The 25,408-nt window shown below is 36.8% G+C and overlaps 2 non-coding genes across 2 annotated transcripts; one reads left to right on the forward strand and one right to left on the reverse strand.

Annotated features, from left to right (window-relative positions):
- Positions 1–8,335: 8,335 nt before the first annotated feature.
- On the reverse strand, positions 8,336–8,407 carry Trnaa-agc. Its single transcript has one exon. It is a non-coding gene; the product is annotated as a tRNA-Ala (tRNA).
- Positions 8,408–13,600: 5,193 nt separating this feature from the next.
- Trnaa-agc lies at positions 13,601–13,672 on the forward strand. The gene has a single exon. It is a non-coding gene; the product is annotated as a tRNA-Ala (tRNA).
- The last annotated feature ends 11,736 nt before the right edge of the window (positions 13,673–25,408 follow it).

The raw sequence follows: 25,408 nt of genomic DNA on the forward strand, positions 1-25,408 counted from the left end.
ACTTGCTGAGATTTCTCGCTTTGCAATGCGGTCTGGTGTAAATAAAGGCATTTTTCAATTAACGAGCACTGAGTTGTTTCGTCAGAAAATTCGTTTCGTCCTTTTTTTCAAACTGAATTGCTGACTAATGCAGAAAATTATTTCAATCGTTGCAAAATCTCTGACGAATGAAAAACCCACAACCGAACAGGCGCAAATTTGGCTATAATTGGCACCAGTTAATTGCTGAAATCAAAAGTAATGGTTTGTTTAAATTGACCATTCCGGGAGATCTAAGACTCTCCGGCCAGCCCCGAAGCGCAAAACGATTCGGTGTGTTTGTTAGTTTTAGAAGAATTCCTGTGCTGCTGTTGCGAAGAGAAAACACACACGACGTGTTGGTACTGGTGCTGGTGCTGGTGCTGGTAAGTAATGACCCGCCTGGTGGATGGTGGGCCTGTTAATGGAGTACAAACAGACTGACCCGAACCGGGGCCGAACTGTCGAATGGTTAGTTTGGCAGAGCGTCATCAGCTTCGGTGCACGGGTTTGATGCTTGGCTCTCAACTAATTCGAAGTTTACGTGTCGGTGCTGATTGTCCGGATTCGTTTGATGTGCTTTCGTGCGATGTTGAACCAAGAGCACTGTTTATCTAACACAGATAGGTCATCGAATACCATGCGTCTCCATATCCCTTTCGGGACGGACCATATTTGAGTGATTATTTCGAAATTTACCTTATAAACTCATCATCTCGTAGAACAAAACATTCTTTATTTTGGCTATTCTATCACTCCATGAACTTTTTAGGGTCAAATTCAGACCAGCACAATTGTGCTGGTCCGTCCCCAAGGCGGTCGATGTTCGAAAAAAAAATTTTTTTTTTTATTTTTTTAGAAAGTTGTTTAAGTCATGCCTTTTTAAAAAATTTTGGACCCGTATTTTTTTATTTCGTCATTAGGATGCTCTTTCGTGAGATAGGGTGACCCAAAAATTCAGAAATAATTATGTTTGTTTTTAATGCACATTGAAATTTAAAAAAATAATGTATTTTAATTATATGATTTTTTTTTATAAATGGAACGAGAACAATGTACGAGAGATAAAAATACTTCATATTTTCTCTAAGATTCAAAGCATCACGTGACGATGACGTTTATCGAGATTATTCAAGAACTAGTCTACGTCATATAAAAATGGGTAAAAATACATGTGTGAATAACTTGAAAACTAATTGGCTCAATCAAATCGTCTTTGTTTTGCTATGTTTGTTTATATCCTCCTAAATTATGTGGGATTTTTCCTCAATAATAATTATGCAATAAAAATTAAAATTGAAAATAATAATAAACCTTCGAATTTTTTAGTGGAATACCTATAAATAAATGAAAACCGAATTTTATTCCACTACAGTTTGTATCCTTTGACTGTTACGCATAATTCGACCTCCACTATAAGGCCGTTGTCAGAGTCGTGTACTAGACTCGAAAATTAAATTATTTTTTTAAAGAGTCCCTCCAACCTCTTTCACTCACTTTACCTAACATATACACTATCATTTTTGAAATCACATAGCCCTCCTTCAAATGATGCTTGAACGATGTTTTTTTTAAGGTTGGGAACATGGAACTAATTTATTTTAAATAACTGGAATCATTCATTTTATTCCTAGATCTAAAAAGGAAACGTCAAAATATTCAGTCTGCGTAAGCAGCTTTCCTAAAAATTCATGTAAATTTACATCATATGTGCCCGACAGCTTGGACGTTTTTAAGTGCAAATAATTACCATAAAATTTCTTCTTCTTCTTTCTGACGCCTTAGAAGCCTTCTCATGAGCACTTCCACAGATATTAACTAACAGCACAGACAGACGTAACACTTAGAACAAATCTCGATCCAAATCATAGTCACAAGGACATGTACGCCCAATGCTAAAATCAGCGTGTTTGGCCGACGGGCCAACAGATGGCGGTAGTGTGTAAACGTCAAACACGAACAAAAACGAAGCGAGCTCTGCGGGTGGCGGATTGGTCACCTAACTTATTTTTGAATCGACCGTTTAAAAGGTGGTCGATGGACAATGATGAGAGTGTGACGTCTATTTGTCTGTGCTAACAGCTATCTTTGTCAATCGACCAATGTTGCATGTGTATATCGTGTGACAGGTACAATCATACTCTACGCTCAGGGAAATCGAGAAAATTCCCTTTACGAAAAGATGCTCGACCGGCTGGACTCTAACCTACGACCCTCAGCATGATCTTACTTAGTATCTGCGTGTATACCGTATGGCTATCTGGCTCCCAATATCAAATTTATTTTATTTTATTTTTTACATCAAGTCTATTTGCTTAAAATGGAATTTAAGTCATTGTAATACAGTAGAGACCCGATTTTGTCAGCCCCCCGATGAATTTTAGGCTGACAAAATGGGGAACCTGACAAAATCGGGACATATATTTTGTTTCTGTTTTTTTTTTCAAATTTTAACATGTTAATATTTGCTTATGAATTACGTTTACGACCTACATAGCTTTTAAAGCGGGCGAGGGACATGGGCGTAGTCAGGTTTTTTTTGTTTATAAGGGGGAGAAAAGCGGCCCTCACAATTTCATTCTCAAATTTCACGCCAAAGGATCCCTTTGATCGGCAATTTTGCTCTGGCCTGTAATACAACCGGCATCAATCTGAATCTTAGTTCTACCTAACCGTTGAATTATCTAAGAATTTTTCTTACAGCTAGATAGCTGCAAACAGTAGACTTTTTGATTTTCCATGAGCTTTTAAAGTTTCGCAATCGGTGTGACCGTTAGATTACTAAGGAAAATGTAAAGCTCGACCATACTCGTAAGTTTTGTTTTCCCCTCTCGTTTCGGTTGCATGTACATTTTTAGCTGTCAATCCTACCGTGGAAAGTTTCCTGGAAAGCATTATGTACGATTATGGCCTTTAAAGGAAGCATCACACGAATCAACGGACTAGCATGCAACGCCAAATGGCACAATCGTAATACGTATCTGACGAAAAAAATACTGCAGCGGGAATTGAACCTAAACTTTTTTGATCGATACTGCTAGTTACTTTGCAACACTATACGCACGGCAATAAAGTACAGATTTTTATTTTTAATATATCAGCTTATCTAAGTCTCAAAATTCCAGATTCAGACAATATATTTTTAAACGTAAAAGGAATGAAACGATATTTTTTATATGAGCGGATAATCTAGACTCCATAACTTCATACATTGTTTAATAGTTAAGTAGACTATTTCAAACGCATTTCATTCATCATAAACAACATATTTGCGAGTAATACCAGCAGGGGCCTTCCTTAGCCGAGTGGTTAGAGTCCACGACTAAAAAGCAAAGCCATGCTGAAGGTGTCTGGGTTCGATTCCCGGGCAGTCCAGGATCTTTTCGTAATGGAAATATTTTTGACTTCCCTGGGCATAGAGTTTCATCGTACTTGCCACATAATATACGAATGTGAAAATGGCAACTTTGGCAATGGAAGCTCTCAGTTAATAACTATGGAAGTGCTCATTGAACACTAAGCTGAGAAGCAGGCTCTGTCCCAGTGAGGATGTAATGCCAAGAAGAAGAAGAAGACTAGCATGGGCTGCATACATCAATAGTATGCCATTCAAAGGACTCTGTGGTTTGGAAGCAAATAGTAAGTAAAGGTTTTCAGCTTCAGTTGCCAAATTTCATAAATTTCATAAATATTATGGCAGAAATTGAACCGGCATACATTGTAGAACACCAAAATGGATTATCGCGTCAACATGGTATTGATCGATTATCAAAGCAAGGGGAAATTCAAAAATTACGTCCATTGTTTTTAAGTCAATCTAAATCCTCCCCATGTCCACTATCACGCTTTTGCCCACATGCACTGTCGCACTTTCATACACCTCTACTCCCTTAAATGAATGACGTAATTTTTGAACGTTCCCCTAAACTTTTACTTTGTCTTAAACTTTGCTAAAGGAGATTTAAAACATTAAATGTGATTCCCAATCTATTTCAAATATGGACGTATAAAAAATAAAAGTTTTTAAACCAAAGCTATGAGTTTCTGTTACATAGTTTTCGAACGGTACATCATCCTTATGATTCGTATGAAATCACTCATTCATGTTTTAATGCAATATTATGCACTATTGTGGACATTAGAACCAGATTCAGCCACTTAATTCGATCAAAATACTGAAAATGAAAATTGGTAGTCTACAACGAACATCGACCGGGTAAGTGCCGGCACCAGCACAATTGTGCTGGTCCCACTTTGTCCCTCCAGAAATATTTGCTGTGTGAATCAATTCTCATTTGGTCTTCACCATTTCAAAGAATGACTCTTTCACTTTCGATTCGTATCTGTGCATTCTAGGTATAGTGGTATAGCGAATAGTTGAAAAGTTGCGACAGATAAAACTTTTTCAATTCTTACGGTGTTTGTTTACTTTTTGTTTACCCTGAGCTGGTGTTTTCTAAACACGATGTAAACAAAAGCTGTTGTGCTTGATTACAAGTATCAATGATAATTCAATAATCGAAATCGAAAAAGTTTAGTAAAACAATGATTTATTGGCTGAAATAGTCATTCGATGTCAAGGGTCCAAACAGCACAATTGTGCTGGTTCGTCCCGAAAGGGATATGGATGTGTTGTGCTGAAGTATCATTTTGATATGAATGTGAACCAATTTCATTTTTGGAAAACTTGATTTGATAAGGAATTTTCATAATAATACTTCTTATTATTATTGATTTTGATGGAAAACATGATGAATAGTAATTGCACAGTGATTGATTAGAAGTTTTGATTTTCTTTTATTCAATACGAATTGTTGGAAAAAATGAAAATCTATATGGTAGAGTAGGTATATCAGCATGAATACGAACATGGATGACCGCTTCGTACTTGCACTCCGTGATTGGCCAAAACAATCGAAGTTACACAGACATTTAATGAATGGAGCTTGGGATGAGTTAACCTTTCTCAATGTGGACAAATCGAGAGTTCAAATCTTAAAAGTCAATAACGGCGCAAGCCACCCCACCCCCCATGCGGTCATCCAGGAAGGGAAGGAATATTATTTAGACAACTACCCGAGCAGAAGAAAATAACTCCTGAATTCCAAAGAAAGGTATTCCATACCAAAACTTACAACCTGAATGAGGTATAAACGAGCCCTACATAAGAGGTAAAATACCTCAAATGATATCTCAAGCATATTCTACGAACACCAAATTGATAATTAGATCAGGTATTGTAATACCCCAATAATACTTGATGGATTTTCATATAAAAGTGAAATTTTTCAATAGTAGTTCAATACCTCCAGCAGACCTCAATAGCTGTCTAGTACCTCAATGAAGTATTTTTAATTGTTTTAAAGATTTTTTTCAATACCAGTATAATACCAAATTGAGGTATTGACAAATGAACAATACCTAATTTTGGTATGATACCAAAATTTGGTATGCAAAAGTTATTAGGGAGTAATTGATTCCTCCTCGGGTAATGTTACTAAAGACCGAGTATACCTCTGCATCTCCATAGTTGTCATGGAAGGGATATTGGGTTAGTGGAATAAGGTGGGTGATAAAATCACGCCTAACCGGATCTGCGATATTACTCGAACACGCATTGCATGCCAAACGAGTATGCATAAAGTCCAATCGCTCATTCCCACAAGAACAAGCGACACAGCTGATGGACCGAACACTAATGACTCGATAATGCCACTTTTTCTTCGCGCTGCACGAACCGGACCCGACCGATCCTTACCTTTTATGTATCGCTCTCCCACACAAGGGCAAACAACACAATTGATGAACCAAGCTGTACTCAATCTATATGGTGGAGTAAGTGTATGGTAGAATAAGTGTTAACCATATATAAATCGATCATTTTGACTGAAAAATAACTTTTGAAAATGGCCTATGAGTTTTTGAATCCAATTTATTCGAAAAAATCTTGTTTTGAAACTGTGGATTTGCGCGAAAAGTGTTCTATGAAGAAGTTTTAGTGAGACGTTTGAACTACATGATTAAAATATACACTGATTTTTTCATTATTGTAAAAAATTCTAAACTAAAACATTGATTTTGAATTTCACATCAACCCCCTTCTTAATATTTTTATATGTTCACCTTCGAATCTTTATAGGAAAAAGATGTTTGGGCCAAAATTTCATGGTAGAGGCCTTTTAAATAAAATGGTTTTTCTAATAACAATTTTGAAGGTTTTCCAAAACTTTTTTTTTTGACAAAATAAATAGTAGTTTTTAATTATGAATCGTGGTATACGGCCAACCAGCCGAGTGGAAGTTTGACAACTACCGAAAAGCTAAACATTACATATAATTTGCAATTGGATTAGATGGACAAATTGTTGTGAAGATTTGCGAAAAAGTTACACGTCTTCTCAGTGAGAATCGAACTCACGACTCCCCGATCTCTAGTTGGGGCGCGTTACTACTACGCCATGAGAGGACTCATGAACGCAGAAGTTAACCTGAATTCGTTTCAGCTCAATAATCACGTGGTCCTTTTTCGCAAAGTTCACCTCTTTCGGAAGGATTAGATGCCCATCCAAACACAACGCTTTTTATATATATCCAATGCCTAGCCCGAGAGCGCATTGTTTTTTAGGTATAGGAATAGCACACTACACTAGCCAGCAACTGCGCTGTCTGAGGTTTCTATTGAGCTGAAATCGAATTCAGGTTAACTTCTGCGTTCATGAATCCTCTCATGGCGTAGTGGTAACGCGCCCCAACTAGAAATCGGGGAGTCGTGAGTTCGATTCTCACTGAGAAGACGTGTAACTTTTTCGCAAATCTTCACATCAATTTGTCCATCTAATCCAATTGCAAATTATATGTTATGTTTAGCTTTTCGGTAGTTGTTAAAATAAATAGGTTTTGATGATACAAATGTTGAAATAAGAAACTTGAAATTATTTTAAAGTATAATGATTATCATGATCATTTCTCTGGAAGTAGCCATATTAGAGATTTTTCTAGAATTTAATGCAATAAAGCCTGTCCACGATAAATTTCGGACACGGATGGCGGGTGTACCACAGAAAGTTCGAGAATTTTACAGAAAGAAGGATTAACATCCTTGTCAACTGTTTATTTTGTAGATATAACTCTTTTATTCTGAAATAAACAATTGTTTTTGTTGAATTATGAGTAACTTTTTTTGCTGCCATTATTTGGGTGTCCGAAATTTAAAGTGGACAGGCTTTAATTTGCTAATTAAATAATAATATAGGTCATTTCTATTAGTAACTCGCGATTTTCCATTAAGTCAGTAAAGAAAGATATGGCATATACTCTCAAAAACATATTGTTCTAACGCATGGAAATTAGACTGGCCCTTAAACAAAAAAGTTGTAAAACTCAACGGGGCACCCCCTAGATATGAGCCTTAGGGTAAGAAAAACGCTCTCTAAAAATTTCAACTCAATTGGTTGCTCCACCAGCTGGCGCATTCGATTTGAAGTTTGTATGGGATATTCGTCTCAAATATATTGAAAAATCATCCTATGCCACTGTTTCGTTCCGTATACTAATTGTTCGCGTTCAAATAAGCCCAGAATGACAAATAACCCTAATGAACATAATTGCAGAAGGTTGTATCCGGATTTAATCTCATTTTCATTACTCTTTCAGTTGTTGAAAGTTATGCTTAGATCAGCACTCCCGTACAATCAATAATATGCATGCACCTTGTGCCGCAGCTCGCCCAGCGTCATAGATGGCTATGATGCGCTTAGTGGCTACCTCCAAGCTATGTTGAAGAAATACAAGCAGTATTGCATGATATACTTCAGATGGTTGAATCACCAACTTTATTATTTTGATCATGGTACCATTTTCTACAATATTCGTCGCAATTACATCAAGTAGTATTTTTGGCATTCTGGGTCCAATTGAACGCGATCATTTATTTTCCTGAACCAAACAGTAGATGATGTGCTGTTGCTCATATGGTTGAGCTGAAAATCCTATAATAACTTCAATTCAAATGCGCCAGCTCATGGCACGATCAAATGAGCTGAATTTTTCAGAAAGGCTTCCTCTAACCCCAAGAAATAATCCTGGGGGGTGCCCCGTGGAATCATACAACTTTATTTTTCTCCCATACTGAGCTGGACCAGTCTAATGAAAATTGTATATATTATTACTTAACTAATTTTACATTTTTGAATCAAACTTGCTTCTTCTAGAGAGGTGATCATGACAATCATTATGGTTTAGAATATTTAAAAATTTCTTAACTAATTACGCGTGGTAAAGATGGACAAATTATGGGTGAAATTATGAAAAAAATCCACGTGCTCGGCTGGGATTCGAACCCAGGACTCTTGTATGCTAGACGAGCGCTTTACCAACTAAGCTACCGAGCCACTTGGTGACCCAGTAACTGAGTTGGTTACAAGTTTAGAATTCAAATCCCTACAGACCACGCGGACCCCTTTCATAACCAATATCCATCCGTCTCATGTTCCTACACACGCGTAACGAGCGAGTGCGATTTATTTTGTGTTGAAACTGTTTGCCTATAGTACCTACATCGCTTCCACAACAACTGTATTGTTCAGTGCGCATCGTACTTTCGTGCTGTGCGTACACGAATTCTCTCTGCTCTTGGAAGTTTTCTTAAAAACTACCTAAAGCAATAAAACAGTACTTTTCAGTGCTACTAAAACAGTACTTTTCAGTACTATTTTTCTACTATTGATCCCTTTACGATCCTTGTTTGGACCCGTGCCTTCGATTTTTCGTTGGACCCGTTGGCGAAAGCTAGCGGTGGTAATCCTTCTTGGACACCGTCTAGGGAAAAAACCTCTCGAAGGTCACGTCTTTCTCGTTTATTAACTAAACATGGTATCAACAACAAACAAAAGGAAGGGTGAATCTCTGAATTCACTACTTCCTTCCAAAAAAGTGGGTTTTAAAACTGTCACTACACGTGGCAAGAATGGAAGAAAGGACGCTTCCCCGGAATGCGAACTTTCTTCCAAGGGTGAAATGAATAATTGTATTGAAATGAGCAATCAGTTCGATGCTCTAGACAAATTTTCCGAACATCAAATCGAAGCAGCCTCTAGCCCAGGCTCTTTGATTCAAGTGAGGAAGCTAAGAGTGCCGCCTATCGTGGTCAGTTGTTCCGAATTTGGGGGATTTAGGCAGGAGATCTTGAACTCCATTAGGGGAATCAAGGTTTCCTTCCAAATCGCAAAGAAAGGAGACAGTCGCGTTTTGCCGGAAACTCTTAAAGATCGTGAGCTTCTTCTCAAACATCTTGAAGAGAAGAAGCACAAATTTTTTACTTATGACGACAAAACTGAACGTTTGTTCAAAGTTGTCTTGAAAGGTCTCTCAAGTGGCTATAAATCACCTGAAGAGATCAAAAATGGAATAAATGATTTGCTTGGATTTTCCCCAGTCCAAGTAATCATTATGAAAAAGAGAACCCAATCTGGCATTGTTCGGAAAGGGCTTTCTCAAGAATTTTATTTAGTTCACTTTAACAAAAAAGAACTAAATAATATTAAAGCTTTAGAAAAAGCAAAACTTTTGTTTGATGTCCGTGTGACATGGGAACATTTCCAGAAACCTGGAGGAAATTACCAGAACCCCACTCAGTGCCGTCAGTGCCAAAAGTGGGGTCATGGTACAAAAAATTGTCGCATGGATGCTAAATGCATGATTTGCGGAGGTTCTTCTCACGCCAAAGACGTCTGTCCAGTGAAGGAAGATACCACCAAATTCATATGTTGTAATTGCGGGGCTAACCATAAGTCCAATTTTTGGAATTGTCCTTCACGCAAAAAGGTCATTGAGGCTCGTGCCAGGCAGATGAAAGATAATATCCGTTACGATAACGGTCGTTTCCGGAATTTGACTGGTAGAGTATCGAACAATGCTCATTTTTCAGTTAACGATCGCTTGATCATGAATCATACCCATCAGGAAGATCATAATCATGCTCATTCACAAACTAATTTTAATCCGTCGGGTAGCCGTTCGAATCTTTCTATTTCGAATGTATAACGGTAAATCCTTTGCCGATATCGTAGCAGGAAATTTGAACTCCTCCCCTGTTCGATCCATGGGTACCCATTCTACTTGTTTCAAATCAAATGGAAAAAACCCTACCGCCACAGGTAACTCCGCTTCTTCGTCTACCGAAAATTCCAATGGGAAATCACATGACATGTCTGCCTCTGATTTTAATTTTCTAACTGAACAATTGAATCTAATGATTGATGCAATGTTCAAAGCCACTACTATGACTGAAGCAGTCCAAGTAGGTGTAAAATTTACAAATCAAATAGTTATTGGATTACGTTTTTCTAATGGATCCAAATAATAATTTATATATTTTAAATTGGAATGCTCGTTCTCTGAATGGTAAAGAGGACGAGCTATTTAATTTTCTTACGGTTAATAACGTGCATATAGCAGTTATTACCGAAACGTATTTAAAACCTGGATCTAAACTCAAAAGAGATCCTAACTTTTTTGTTTATCGTAATGATCGACTTGATGGGGCATGCGGGGGAGTTGCAATCATCATTCATAGGCGTATAAAACATCAACTGTTTTCATCATTTGAAACTAAAGTTTTTGAAACTTTAGGTGTTTCTGTTGAAACACAGTTTGGTAAATATACTTTCATAGCTGCCTATTTGCCTTTTCAATGCTCTGGGCAGCAAGTTAATTTGCTCCAAACTGACTTGCGTAAATTGACTCGCAATAAGTCAAAATTTTTTGTCATTGGTGACTTTAATGCCAAACATCGGTCATGGAATAATTCTCAAAGTAATTCCAACGGCAGAATTTTATTTGATGAGTGCTCTTCAGGATATTTCTCAATTCAATACCCTGATAGCCCCACATGTTTTTCCTCTTCTAGAAATCCATCTACGATCGATTTGGTCTTAACCGACTCTAGTCATCTTTGTAGCCAACTGATTACTCATGCTGATTTTGATTCTGATCATGTCCCTGTTACATTTCAAATATCCCAAGAAGCGATTCTCAATCCTATCAGCTCCACTTTCAATTATTTACGAGCCGACTGGAATATATATAAAACGTATGTTGACTCCAATCTCGATGTTAACATTTCTTTAGAAACTAAACTTGATATTGACAATGCTCTTGAAACTTTAACAAATTCCATTGTTGAAGCCCGGAGCATTGCAATTCCAAAATGTGAAGTAAAATTTGAATCCGTGATTATAGACGATGATCTTAAACTCTTGATCCGTCTTAAAAACGTGAGGAGAAGGCAATTTCAACGCACTCGCGATCCTGTTATGAAAATTATATGGCAGGATTTGCAGAAAGAAATCAAGAAACGTTTTGCTCAATTAAGAAACAAAAATTTTGAAAATAAAATTTCTCAATTGGATCCTGGCTCTAAGCCCTTTTGGAAATTATCGAAAATCTTGAAAAACCCTCAGAAGCCAATACAAAAAAAAAAAAAATTATTACTAACTAATTGCGAAAAAGCTCAAAAACTTGCTATGCAGTTTGAAAGTGCGCACAATTTTAATTTAGGACTTACTAGTCCAATTGAAAATGAAGTTACTCAGGAGTTCGAAAATATTCTCAATCAAGAGAACGTTTTCGAAAATGCCTGGGAGACTGATTTGGAAGAAGTGAGAACTATAATTAAAAAAATCAAAAATATGAAAGCTCCTGGCGATGATGGAATTTTCTACATCCTCATCAAGAAACTTCCAGAAAGTAGCTTATCATTTTTAGTTAATAGTTAATATATATATTCAACAAATGTTTTCAATTAGCACATTTTCCTGACAAATGGAAAAATGCTAAGGTTGTTCCAATTTTAAAACCCGACAAAAATCCTGCAGAAGCTTCTAGCTATCGTCCAATCAGTTTGCTTTCCTCCATCAGTAAACTTTTTGAAAAGGTTATTTTGAACAGAATGATGGCCCACATCAACGAAAATTCAATTTTTGCCAATGAACAGTTCGGATTCCGCCATGGACATTCGACCACTCATCAACTTTTACGTGTAACAAATTTGATCCGTTCCAACAAATCTGAAGGCTATTCTACTGGTCTTGCTCTTCTAGACATAGAAAAAGCATTCGACAGTGTTTGGCATGAAGGTTTGATTGTAAAACTGAAAAACTTTAATTTTCCAACATACATTGTTAGAATAATTCAAAGTTATCTATCAAATCGTACACTTCAGGTTAATTATCAGAACTCCAGATCTGAAAGACTTCCTGTAAGAGCTGGTGTTCCCCAAGGCAGCATTTTGGGACCAATATTATACAATATTTTCACATCTGACTTACCTGAGTTACCTCAGGGATGTCAAAAATCTTTGTTTGCGGATGACACAGGCCTCTCCGCCAAAGGACGAAGCCTGCGTGTCATCTGTAGTCGATTGCAAAAAAGTTTGGATATTTTTTCTTCATACTTGCAAAAATGGAAGATTTCTCCTAATGCTTCCAAAACTCAACTAATAATATTCCCACATAAACCAAAAGCTCTTTATTTGAAACCTTCAAGTAGACATGTTGTCACGATGAGAGGGGTTCCAATAAATTGGTCAGATGAAGTTAAGTATCTAGGGCTCATGCTAGATAAGAATTTAACTTTCAAAAATCACATTGAGGGCATTCAAGCCAAATGTAATAAATATGTAAAATGTCTCTATCCCCTTATTAATAGAAAATCAAAACTTTGTCTTAAGAACAAGCTGTTGATATTCAAACAAATTTTCAGGCCAGCCATGTTGTATGCTGTACCGATATGGACTAGCTGTTGTAATACCAGGAAGAAAGCTCTGCAGAGAATTCAAAATAAAATTTTGAAAATGATTCTGAGGCTTCCTCCCTGGTATAGTACCAATGAGTTACATAGAATATCCAATGTTGAAACATTGGAACAAATGTCAAATACAATCATTAATAATTTCAGGCAAAAATCGTTACAATCTTCTATTGCCACGATTAATGCGTTATATGTATAGGTTAAGTTAGGTTAAGTATATTAAAAACATTTTTTTTTCTCTTATAAGCAGGTGAAACCAACTCACCTGTAAAAAAAACTGAACTGCTACGGCAAATGAAATGTAATATGTTGTTAACAAAATGTTAATTAAATCTTAAATTTGTTTTACCAAATTAGGATGATAGTGTTGTCAAATAACACAGAACACCTAGATATAAGAAATGAATGTAATGTTTGGAATGATACTAATAAAGAAATTAAAAAAAAAAAAAAAAAAAAAAAAAAAAAAAACAACTGTATTGTGGAAGAGTAAAGATGTGGGAAGGCTATCAACGTGTCGTGCTCACTCAAGTGACGACATGACTACTACAGAGAGGCAGTAACACTCTTATATAAATTGACACTTATATTGAGCTGTTCGGTAATCCAATCCGCATGGTTATTAAATTAATTAACTAATTACGCGTGGTAAAGATGGACAAATTATGGGTGAAATTATGAAAAAAATGAAAAAAAAAATCCACGTGCTCGGCTGGGATTCGAACCCAGGACTGAATTCTAAACTTGTAACCAACTCAGTTATTGGGTCACCAAGTGGCTCGGTAGCTTAGTTGGTAAAGCGCTCGTCTAGCATACAAGAGTCCTGGGTTCGAATCCCAGCCGAGCACGTGGATTTTTTTCATAATTTCACCCATAATTTGTCCATCTTTGGACATTGTAAAACGTCATCTCCCATGCAAAACACAACATTAGTCCCGTTCTCCCGATTATTGCGGAGACTTTTCCAAACATTATCATCACGCAGTCACGTCGCATCCTTTGTCGAGTGCAAAAGTGAAAAACTTACATCAATCCGTTCTTCCGTTCTCAAGATATTTCGTGACATACAAATACCACTTCATTTTTATTTATATAGAAGAGTCATTGAAAGCACAAAATGCGAGTTTTTCTGGAAATTGTTCCTGGCTTTTTTAAACCAATTATAAAACTTATGCCAGTAATTATTTCAGGAGGTTAACAATTGTTTCTACTAAATTTTCCACAATTTTGTTTCGGATTTTCGCCAAAAGTGGTCTCTTAGGCCCCAAAAAAATTTAAAACCGCTGGAAAAAGTCTTTATGAGTATACTAAGGAATTCCTCAGAACATTTCTCCAGATATTCTAACTGGTAAACACTACATTTTTCATTAGAATTTCAACATGTACTTTTCAATGTCCAGCCAGATTGTTTTCCTTGTATTCTTTCGAATATTTTATTCAAATACCACGAGAAATGTCTTCACTTATAAAATGAAAACGTTCACCAGAAGCTCTTTAAGAAATGGTTTTGAAGTTCCTGATGTAATTATTCAATGAAATCCGCCAAATAAAAATAACCAACATTTGATCAAGAAATACTATGAAGAAAAACACATGCTCTAGTAGTTTCAAAAATTTTACAGTGGAAGTAATTTTTATCCCAATGATAGTAATGATTTTTTTTAGAACATACATAGAAAAATTTGTCTTTGATTTTCTAAGAGAACCTGAAAGAGCTCTACCAGACTCAACTCCAAGATTTCTTGGCAGAATACGAGAAGCAATAACTGAAGTTTTTCTTATAGTAAATTAAGATATTATTCCAGATAAGAATGGTAAAAACTGTAAAGAAAACACATCGAACAGGAAATAATTTATAAAGAAATTACTTCATGCTATCTGCAGAAAACAAAATCAGATGCCGTAAAATTTACAATATATAATTTGAGGTAGATTTTTTCCTTTGAATTTTCATTATTTTATCTAGAATTCTCAGAACTGAATATTACATAGACATATTTTGAAAGCTTGCAACAAAAAACTGCTATGAGATTATATCACGGAAATTGGCAAAGTTTTGCAAGACGCTAGATATGTCCGCTGGAAATTCGTTAAAAACACTGCAAAACGTATGGCCAATACTCTTTCAAAAATTATTTAAAAAATCTTCAATAATTCCGATAGTAATTTGCAAATATATTTCTAGTATCAATCCACTGGATATTTCTTAAGACAATGCATCAATACTTTCTCAAGAAATTTCGTTAGGAATTCTGTGTAAAAACTAAAGAGTAAGGTGGGGCAAAAGTTCGACCTACGAGTTATATTTAAAATTTTCAGGAAAGTAATAGCAGTTGAAAAGAAATTAATACCACACAGTGGACTTTAAACACATTGGCTATAATTTTTTTGAACAAACTTGTGTCAAAATATTAACCCATTTTTAGTAATAACAGTTTCAAAATGAATTGTCTAAAACGAACATTTGCCCCACCGGTGGGCAAGAGGTCGAATCTAGTGTGGCGCAAAAGTTCGCTGTTTGCAACACAAAGTACAGACACTTTAAGACCGACATACTTTCTACCAGCCATAAACTTATGTTTACAGTAAAATACGCACTAAATTTTCATCAAAATATTGCCCAGTACAGGAAGATATTTTGTAGATTTAGGCAATTTACAAAATTTTCCGCGAGTTTATATATGGGTCGAACTTGTGCCCCACTACAGGCCAGAAATTGATTCCAAGCATTTATGCCAAAACTAATACACCTCAAAGCATTCTTATGGTAGGCTTAGAAACGCCCGAAGATAAAGAGTCGAAAAATATTTTATCCTTATTTTGCTCGATGCGCTGAAATTTCAACCAAAAATTACAATTTTCAAGTCAAAAAACAATAAATAGCCATAACTTTTCTGAATTTTTATCGATTTTAATCATATTTGTAATGAAAGTATCTTACGTGAAAAGCATTCGTACCACCATGACATTTGTAGGTTTTGTTTAAAGTTGAGCTAAAAATCTTAAAGAGAAAATTTTGCACCACTCTAACTTTTACCCCACTGTACTCTATTGATGTTTTTCTGAGAATCTTGTTGAAATTTTTCAATGTATTTAACTATAAATAGCATTACGCCAGATATTCCGTAGAGCATTCATATGACCTTCAACACATGTTTAAACACCTGGTATTCACTCTGATCATATTTTCTGTAGAAATCCCTGGAAAAATTCACAAAAATCCCCTGATGGATTAGTACAGATCAGTACATCAAGAATAATCAGAAGAAATATCGGTGAATATTTGTAGAATATTCCTAGAGAAATGCCAGAAGAAATCCGTTGAAGAGTTTTCAAAGAAATTCCTGTATTAGTGTTTGAGGTTATCACGGTGCTCCTCTGACCGTTATTATCAGAAAAAAATCTCCATCAAATCTGTGCTCATCAGTCAATTTCTATAGCCAAGCTGCATGTCTGGGCAAAATTTTAAAAAAATCGTAGGGCCCGTTTTGAAGTTACGCCCTTTTGAATGTGTAAGTCCACTAATTCTAAGGAAATCTGAGATATTTAAACGAGTTTTTATTAGCCGTGATTATCAGAATAAATATAATATGAAATTTTAAATCAAAATTGGTTTATATAGTTATTTTTTACTTCTGAGAGGAGTTTTGAATGAGAGGATAGACGAAATTTGGATTTACGTCCTTTTGGAAGTGTAACCATTGATAACACTAATTTCCAATAGATTAATTCGGCATTCTTTTAAGCAGGCATTCCGTTAAGCATGTTCAAATGTTTTCAATGACACATTGCACTTATATGTCGCCAAAGTCTTTTACAATTGATTATTATTTCAAAGGCTCAAGCGCTGTAAGGCATTACGGAGCAATGTTCGTGTCATTATTATTATTCATAAAATATTATTATGGCCCAACTAGCTACCTTGGGCCTTCCCTAACCGAATGGTTAGAGTCCGTGGCTACCAATCAAAGCCATGCTAGAGGTGATTGGGTTCAATTCCTGGTCGGTCCAGGATCTTTTCGTAATTAAAATTTCCTTGACTTCCCTGGGCATAGAGTATGTTTGTATGTTTGCCACACGATATACGATACAAAAATGGCAACTTTGGCAAAGAAAGCTCTCAGTTAATAATTGTTGAAGTGCTCATTGAACACTAAGTAGAGAAGCAGGCTCTGTCCCAGTTGGAACGTAATGCCAATAAGAAGAATCAGAAGCTACCGGCTATTGCGGCTAATTTTGTACTGCCTAAGAACATAAACTTCAATTGCTGAGTAATGCACAATTGGCCAAACTATAGAACTGTAGACCGCTGTCAATACTTTTGTGATCATTTGTAGCATACATTACTACATTTATATTTTTCAAAAAATCTACAATTTTACCATTGGGTTTCTCGGTATTTTTGATTTCACGAACACGTAAGAGCTCTGTATGAATACAATAGTAAAAGAATTGTATAAATCAATCAGTCCATTCTCATGGTAACTCGTGAAGAGAAAGCCTCAGTACTTGAAATATGCTTAAGAAAAGTAAAAAACATTCGATATTATTTGGTTTAATTGAATTTAAAATCATAACACTTTCAGAGCTTCATGCTACATGTCTCCCTTGAAAATCGTACTCTCTTGAGAAGATTCTATACCTTAACTCCGAATTTCATTAACCAGTGTGTCATCACCCTTAACGCACTATTAGACTAAATGCTATTGTCCCGAATATATAATTACCTTGTATGACATTGTCCCGTGATAATGGAATTCGAAGTAATGCCATTCTAGAAACTGGAACTTGCGGAGATGGTCTTCGGGTATTCGGGATAATGGAATTCAAAGTCAAGGCGTATAATTTTGAAATATATATAAAATATGGTTAAAACAGAGTTGTTCATGGATTTAACGTTAATTCCAGTTTTGATTACCGGAAACTCGTAAATTGTTCTGTGGCCCTGTTGATAACCTGCTGAACGACATACCAGAATATGGTTCCAATCCTACACAATCTGAAGATTTCCATGTTAACTTATTTGTTTTTGATCGCAGACTGTGCTTGTGAAGTAAAAAAAATCATACTTTTGGAGCCTCACAAAGTTCTCCAAATTGACAAAGACAAACGTATAAAATTAAGCTCTTTAAATGCTACAAATTAAAACTCCATTAAACAAAATAACACAAATGTTTTAAACTTTGCATTGTTTTCTTCCATTTTGTATCGCTGCTATCTACGTTTTTAATTTTATTTTATTCCATACACTGTTATCCATAACCGAAAACTTACCTCGTAAAGTATTCCTTGACGTATACTTCTCTTCGATGTACAACAGGTAACAATAATTGCATGTAAAATAAACTGAATCGTGAGTACATGGGTTCACCAAGCTAGCCAAAATATTGTGCTAAAAGAACTAATTTGGTTACATGATGAAATTAGCTCCGTAAAGCCTTAAAACACTTGAGCCTGTGGAAAATCAGTCAATTGTGAAAAAATTTGGCGGCATATAAGTGCAATGTGCCATTGAAAACATTTGAATAGGCTCAAAAGTATAAGAATGCTTAATTAAACTATTGGAAATAAGTGTTTCAATGGTTACGCTTCCAAAAGGACGTAACTCCAAATTTCGTCTATCTTCTCATTTATAACTCTTCCCAGAACTTACAAATAACTATATAAACCTACTTTGGTTCAAATGTTAATATTATATCTATCCTTATAATCTCGGCCAATGAAAATTCGCTTGAATATCTCAGATTTCCTTAGAATTAGTGGACTTACACATTCAAAAGAGCGTAACTTCAAAACGGGCCCTACGATTTTTTTAAAATTTTGCCCAGACATGCAGCTTGGCTATAGAAATCGACTGGTGAGCACAGATTTGATGGAGATTTTTTTATGATAATAATGGTCAGGGGAGCACCGTGGTTATGGCTTTCAGTCTTAAATAAAACTCAAAAACGGATTTTTGCTTACATTCGACGTTTCGGACACATGTATTGTGCCTTTTTCAAGGATTAGCTGTGTTCCGTTCTATCGTTAAACGCAGTTGCCTGTTTTGGCGCCACTTTTACTTTCAAGAGTAAAAGGGGCGCCAAAACAGGCAACTGCGTGTCAGTTCTGCGACCCGGATCGTTTTCGGATTTCTACTCCCGTATAGTACCCGAACGGGGAATTCGTTTTATGCTGTTGGACAAATGTTGCCTATGCTGTGGGCAAACGATAAAACGGAACACAGCTAATCCTTGAAAAAGGCACAATACATGTGTCCGAAACGTCGGATGTAAGCAAAAATCCATTTTTGAGTATTATTTAAGACTGAAAGCCATAACCTCAAACATCAACATAAAAGTCGTACCTCCAAGAAAGTTCCTGTATTAGTTTTAAAAAAATTGCTGGATTATTCTCTGAATTAAGGTGAAAGTTCATTGAGCACGTAAACATAATGTTGCCACCCACTCGAGCCACCCAACAAGGCGGAGCACAATGTAATGTGCGTCGGCCAAAAATAAATCATCATGTTCCATGTATACCTCCACCCACAGAATTATGTAGGCAGTATTACTTGCACACGTTTCATACTAAGGTATTATTGTCGATATGAATTCATCAAGAACTTCATAAAAGCTCAAAATCACAATTTATTTCATTTGGTAGTGAACTCATGTTGTGTTTTGATCAAAATTATAAGCATTTTTCACATCACGCGTGTGTTGTTTACTTTTTTTGGCAGTTTTCTACTCTCTTCTCTCGTTTCTCACGGACGGAGAAAGTTGCTATCAGTATGCATTTGAATTCTACAGTCAATTGAACTGTATAATATCTAATATTCATTTTTGCTGTTAAATTGCGTCATACATTGTTTTTCTCACGCATAAAAATGTTTTGCAACACTTGTGACTTTGTAGACCCTTTGAGTGTTATGAAATCGTTAAATACGCGGTTGTAGCAAGTGTATGAATATCCAAACAATTTTAATTCCAAACATAAAAACTGGCATCACTTCCAATCAGTGAGAGCGGCACATCCGATGCATAAACAATGTTGGCTCAGTGGATTCGCGTTCCGGTGCTGTTTTCGAGCACAAATTGACGAATATAAGTGATTTATTGCTCCCAGGAGTGCGTGAAAAATCACAGTGTTTCAAGTATCGCATTAGATTTTTGAATTGCTACGGTGAATAGAAATACGATTAAGAGTGAGTTTTAGAACGGGCACCGAAAAGCCAGCAAACAATATCTCAGTGCGTGAAGAAGAAGTGATTCTTTACAACACAAATCACAGTAATAACTACGTGTTTGCATTCAAAAACTGGTAAAATGTGAAAAACACATTATGGAATGCTTTCAGTTAAGAAACTACCCCTCTACGATAAGTTTTCTTCTTCTTTCTGGCATTACGTCCTCACTGGGACAGAGCCTGCTTCTCAGCCTAGTGTTCTTATTAACACTTCCACAGTTATTAACTGAGAGCTTACTATGCCATGACCATTTTTGCATGCGTATATCGTGTGGCAGGTACGAAGATGCTCTATGCCCTGGGAAGTCGAGAAAATTTCAAACCCGAAAAGATCCTCGACCGGTGGGATTCGAACCCACGACCCTCAGCTTGGTCTTGCTGAATAGCTGCGCGTTTACCGCTACGGCTATCTGGGTCCCTATAAGGTTAGTAGCTTCAAATAATCATTTTTTGTGATCGCTCTCGAAAACACTGTGAGAAGTGTGGGAGGAGGGAGCGTGAAGTGAAGGGGGTAGTAAGGTGCCATATTAGAGGCCATTTTGGTACTCAAGGCGATATGTCCTTAAAAGAAACGTAAATTTCCTGATGGATTCGCACGAGATGGTAATAGTGGATATCATGAAAAATGCCATAAAAATATTTGAAAAAATCCCGCTTCTGAAAGTTATTAAAAATCTCATTCATGATCTGTGGTGAAATTTATAGAAGAACCCTAGATTGAAATACTAGGGAAAACTCTAGAACAACTTTTGCAAACAATGAAGACAGAATCTTAGAGAATTTCTAGATAATTCATCTGAGATAATTTTGTTGAACTAATAATTTAGAAATAAATCTTGTAGAATCCGTGTTTTGATGTTTCTACTAAAATAAACCTAACATTTTGTGACTGATTCTCTGAATAAAATTCCCTAAGATTCCCTATAATAAACTCAATATATGAGCAGGAAACACTAGAGTAGTTCTTTGATGAATTCAAGGGTGGCTTTTTAGAAGCAAGTTTTTGAAAATTTTATGGAGCTCAAAATATTTTCAAGAAATCTGCATGAGCCCTCCCTGGTATAATAAAAGAACTTTTCCTGAAAAAAATGAAAAAACCACTGATGGAATTTCTGAAAATTCACCGAATTACATAAATGTCTTCTTCTTGGCATAAGGCCCTCACTAGGACAGAGCCTGCTTCTCAGCTCAATGAGCACTTCCACAGTTATTAACTGGGAGCTTTCTATGCCAAAATAGCCATTTTTGCATTCGTATATCATGTGGCAGGTACGATGATACGCTATGCCTAGGGAAGTCAAGGAAATTTCCATTACGCAAAGATCCTGGAGCGACCGGGAATCGAACCCGGACCTCCAGCATGGCTTTGTTTTGTAGCCGCGGACTCTAACCACTCGCCTAAGGAAAGCCCTACATCAACGAAATCATAAAACACTATAATGACTAAAAATTTACGAAAACTACGAGATTCGTGAAAACCATGATTATTACAACTTGCAAGCTCGGTGATTTTAATATGAAAGACTTTTTCAGGAAACCAAGACAACTAGGAAAAATGTGCCTAAATTTCTATGGCATAAATTTCCTAATTGGCGGTAATTGTGTCTCTGGAGCCGGCCTTCTGACACCTGAAGACTTGTGATTGCTAATCCACTGGCGAATATTTTTTCACAATGAAACCTCGTAGCAATGAACACAAGTTTTCTCAGAACAGTCACGGTAGCTTAGTTCAAATTACTGTTCGAAAACTTTCCCTGGACATGAAAATTTAAGGAACAATTCTTCGACAAACTGATACTCACGTAGAACTTCTGGAATTATTAGAAAATTTCTGCAAAAAATCCTGAGGGAATACCTGACAGAATTCCTATTACAGACAGAATATTCTCTTTGCCTCCACTAGGGCAAGAGCATTAGAGCAGTTAAATTATGAATTAGGAGGGCGATTCAAAATAAAGATTGGATTGGGTGTAACTTTGTATCGCGTGGGTAAAAATCAATGAAATTTTTGATAATACTAGTTTAGAGTGTTATTTTATCGCGTCAATTAGTTTTTAAGATGCATTCGAAGCAAGAAAAGCTACGCCAGCAAATTTTGGGCGCCGTGATCGATAATCCTGGTCAGTCGCACAGATGGATCGACAAAAGGCTTGGAATCTACCATTCCACCGTGTCCCGCGTTGTAAAGATGTTCCAGGAGACGCAGACCATCGAACGGCCAAAAAGGTCAATCTGCGAAGTGGTTCGTCTAGTAGACCATGAAGCGGGCTGGGCGACGTGTTTTCAAGGTCAGGAAGGCGCCAAAGCGGACTGACAAGCAAAACACGGTGCCCAAATTACGTGCGCGGCAGCTGTATCGTGAGTGGCTGGTCAAGCCAGGCTGCCTCGTCATGGAGGACGAGACTTACATCAAGGTAGATACCAAACAAATCTCCGGTCTTCGCGAAGAAGAACCCGTTGTGGCAGGCGATCTGCGAGTGCGGACGGTACAGCAAGCCGGTCGTTACAACCGGCACCATAAACGGGCAGATTTATCGAGAGGAATGCTTGCAGGAGCGCTTGCTGTCCTTCCTCTGCTCTCACCGTTGTCCCACGCTGTTCTGGCAAGATCTCGCTTCGTGCCATTAAATGGAGGAAATATCAAGGAAGAAAAAAATTCGCGATGTAAGTTTATCTAGAAATATCCTTCAAACCCCTAAGAAAATACGTTGTGTAACGCTACCTTGGAGAAATTTCTTGGCAAAAGTTTTATCAGAATTCCAGAAGTAATACCAGGAGAAAACCCATGAGAATTTTATGAAAGGATTGCTTAATTCATCGAAGTAAAATTCCGGAAAGAATTCTTGAAGAATTACATGGAGCATTATTCTGAGGAATTGAAATCTCAAAATACTTTTGAAACCCCAGGTAAGGTGAAGCTCTTTAAGAAATTCCTAAATGAATTTCTGAAAAAATAGGTAAAATTCGTAGAGAAAATCCTGAAACATTTTGTCCATTTTTTATATTTTGTATGTATTTTATCTTTATTTTTGTATCCTGGAACAAGCTTAAGGAATTAAAGTAAACAAGAAATTCTAGGAAATACCAATAATTTAACAACAATGGAAACTTGTTTTAACACAACGCTTTCTATTTATATCCAATGCCTAGCCCGAGAGCGCATTATTTATTAGGTATTGAAAAACCAACCACACTCGCCAAAGACGTACTGGCTGAGATTTCTATAGTGCGGGCTTCCAATGGGTCGCGACGTTCGCAAACGACCGGTTACGGAGCATAAGTCCGTTGCTGGATTAATACTTACCTAACAGCAACGCGTTCGTTAGTTCCATCGAATTTACGTTTAATCTAGAAAAAAGAAAATAAAATGTTATTAATGTTTCACATTCTAATTGGTGACTGCGTATTTGATATTCATCACCAAAAACTATAATCATTTCCGATATATTTCCGAATCCAAAACAGGATTCTGAATCCGGTTTTCGTTATTTAGTATTCTAGAGAAGATTCTTTTGAGATGTGCTAAAAATTTCCTAATATGATAATTCAATTAACTCAGGCGTAGCAATCGAATTATAAAATTTTCTATTTTACTGCAAAAAATAATTAAGGCCACTCTGGCTGAGAAAAACGAAATAAGAAATGGCCATCTAATTTCAAACAGTCATTTTATGACTATATTCTAACGACAATACGAACAGCTTCGTACGCAATCCACATAATATACAATTGCAAATTCCTTCCCTTCGCATTCTGAAGTCTCTTAATTACAGACCCAGACTTGGCCACAGCAACTCCCAACCAGTACTCAGCAGAAATTTTGCGTTGGCGTCGTCGTTCGCCGGACTCCTCCCGCAGTAACAATCCCTTATACTTAATTGCATGCCAATGATTTACTGCTGCTTCTGCAATGATCACGTGGCCACCAAGTGCACTCCCAGCGCAGTGCTCCGATACAGAGACGAGACAGAACGGAGAGCCCTACTGATAGCCATTCGTTTTCGCTTGAATAACTTTGACAAGAAAAGGGATTCCACTTTTCGCATGTGCATCACGATTCCGATCAAATTCCTCCGTTCCGTCTTCAGCCGGAAGCCCCCCTTTCCGGATTGTTTGTTTGCCTACTACTTAGTGCTGTACAAATACTTGGAAGCACTTGCCGTCCTCCCAGCAGAAACTCGCCACTAGGGTGGTCCATAATGACCAAACTGCAAAGAGCCAACGGTAATAAATAGGGTAGGTGTACCAGTTATGGCCATAGTGGTTCCCTATTTCGCCATGCGTGATAATTTGAATGTTTCAACATTTTTAAAAGTTTTTTTGTGTTTTAGCAGTAAGATTAACGATATATCTTGATGTTAAAACATTCAAAAAGATTAAAAATGTGAAAGTTATCCGAATTTCGCATATGGCCAAATAGGGAACCACTATGTCCATAACTGGTACACTTTCCCTATATGAAATGTCTGTATCCACTTATTATCAAAAAATCGAAGCATCGTCTTAAGAATATAACAAGCTTTTGATCTTCAAACAAATTTTCAGACCGGCCATGTTAATCAAATTTAGGAGCTTGATTCCTACCATATAAAAACGGAGCACCCAACGCCCCACCCACCATCGAATAACGCAGTCCAAGTTGCATTTCCCACCACCAACTGGACGATGGATGGACCAATTGGCGAGGGAAGCGCGACCTACTTGCTGAGAGCTATTTACGGATTCGTTCCGCTTTACTTGATGGACCGAGTTGCAATTCGTTTCCCCGGAATCGATCAATCGTAACCTCAGCAGCATCCAATCAAATTGTGATCTCTGTTGGATGGGAGATGAAACGAAGAAAACATGCTGAAAATCTGTGGGATTGGATGTGGGGAAACAAAAAATAAAACACGAAGTCTAATGCAAAAGCTATCAATCTTCTCATTTCGAATGGACAGATGGAATTTCAAATTCCCGGTTCATCAGCAGGACTCAGCAAAACGATGATTGATCTTTCCGTCAAGTGGCGAAGTATTTATTGGTTATGTATACATGTCATGGCGTACAATGTATCGGAAGGTTGCTCAAAATGTTCATGGCGAAATGGTTAGGTTTCTGAGTTTTTTGCAACTAAATAGAAAATGAATTGAACTAAGAAATTCCTTAGCTTGGTCGTAAAGTCCACGAAAGCAAAGCCACGATGGAGATGTCTGGGTTCGAAACCCGGTAGACCCGGAACCTTTTCGTAATACACCCCAACCTCCTTTTACGACCGTTATCGGGGAGTCGTAAAAAAATCGGTCGAGAAAATCAGGGTTATAATTATGTTTTTGAAAAATGTAACGTCTAGATGCGGAAATACTGATTCGAGATAT

This window comes from Aedes aegypti, chromosome 3 (genome assembly GCF_002204515.2).
Source record: "Aedes aegypti strain LVP_AGWG chromosome 3, AaegL5.0 Primary Assembly, whole genome shotgun sequence".
Lineage (NCBI taxonomy): Eukaryota > Metazoa > Arthropoda > Insecta > Diptera > Culicidae > Aedes > Aedes aegypti.